A 1,479-nucleotide genomic window follows, 5' to 3' on the forward strand; every position below is an offset into this window, starting at 1 on the left:
TAAGGAATATAATATGGTATCAAGGTAAACCGTATTATATTTTTCTTTATTAATAAAAAAACCATCTAAAATAAAAGAAAAAATTGGATATATATATCATGCGAGAGAGGCATCAAATTAAATAGAGTGAAACATTTAGAAAAGAAATTAAAATATTTAAAGTAATATATTTTAACAATTAAATATCTAGATATAAGATAAAGATTTATTTAATAGATTTTTCATGTATCTCTAAAAACAAAAAAATATTATCGGAAAGTGAAAAAATATCAGCTTTTTACATAGCCGTTCTAGACATTGAAAAATTAGAAAAAATGTTGTATAACACATCGTACCTTACACTTATCACTTATACACTTCCTTATCTTGTAATATCTCTTTCCTTTTTCTCTCGCTCTCTCTTTTTCCAAGTGTTATGTTTGTCGCCTGAGAAGCAATGTATTATATGTAAAGATGACACACATATGCGACTTTTGGTTTCATGGCCTCCCTCCACTTGAAATAGAGATGCACCAATCGAGTTCGCGTAGGCGTGTGCGACAATATCCGAGGGCGGGACCAACGAGCGTTCGAATCGGTGAGGTTGGGACTTTAAGAGTTGGGTCCGTATATATACCGGGATTTCGTTCTACCGTGCAAGAGTCCAAGGAGTCGGACTTAGTCGCCTCACTTCGTTCCACAAGTATAGAAGGGTGCACGTGATTCCAACAATTTCCGTGATATCTTCGGGGATCGACAATTGAAAAGGGGATAAAACGTTGATCCTTCAGAAATGTTTCTTCCTGATGTAAACAATCCGCTACTGGATGCGCCCCTACAAATGCTACTGGGATCGCGATTCTTAACGTTTCCATCGATTCCACGGAACTATGGTACGTACTGTTTTCTCGTAATTTCTGTCTTATAATCAACAATAATGAGAGACAAATATGATGAGACCAGTGAAGGTTAACGATTTGTGTTTACGATTTAGGATTTTGAATTTTTAACACAATTAGGCTGAGAGATTACATTTATCGTACGACAAATTTTTCAAGCAATAATATGATGAGACCGGTGAAGGTTAACGGTTTGTGTTTACGATTTATAGGATTTTAAATCTTCAACACAATTAGGCTGAGAGATTACATTTGTCATACGACAAATTTTTCAAGCGTATTAATTGGCTCCAAAATAAAGTTTCTTCTTAAATCTCTCTATCCTATAGTCAACAAGCTCGAAAAATTTATTGTACGACAAAAAACGAATAAATGAAATAGCACGCGCTTAGATGATACATATACGATATTTTAATATATAATTCTAATTTTATAATAATACCGATCTAAAATAATATGTATATATAAGGTAATTGTAAAATATAAAAGTGAATCAAGCGTGACATAAAATCGTAAAAGGTATATAACAGATATAATTTTTCTCTAATATATAATTACACACACACACACACACACACACACACACACACACACACACACA

General features: G+C 33.0%; 1 protein-coding gene across 1 annotated transcript in view; it reads left to right on the forward strand.

Moving 5' to 3' along the window:
- Positions 1 to 829: 829 nt before the first annotated feature.
- Positions 830 to 1,479, forward strand: part of LOC108756999 (T-box transcription factor TBX3-like) — a 14,858-nt gene continuing 14,208 nt past the window's right edge. The window contains exon 1 of the mRNA XM_018501223.1: positions 830 to 872. The gene's annotated coding sequence lies outside the window, so the exon portion shown is untranslated. The remainder of the gene's footprint in view (positions 873 to 1,479) is intronic.

Source organism: Trachymyrmex septentrionalis, unplaced genomic scaffold (genome assembly GCF_001594115.1).
Source record: "Trachymyrmex septentrionalis isolate Tsep2-gDNA-1 unplaced genomic scaffold, Tsep1.0 scaffold131, whole genome shotgun sequence".
Classification (NCBI taxonomy): Eukaryota; Metazoa; Arthropoda; class Insecta; order Hymenoptera; family Formicidae; genus Trachymyrmex; species Trachymyrmex septentrionalis.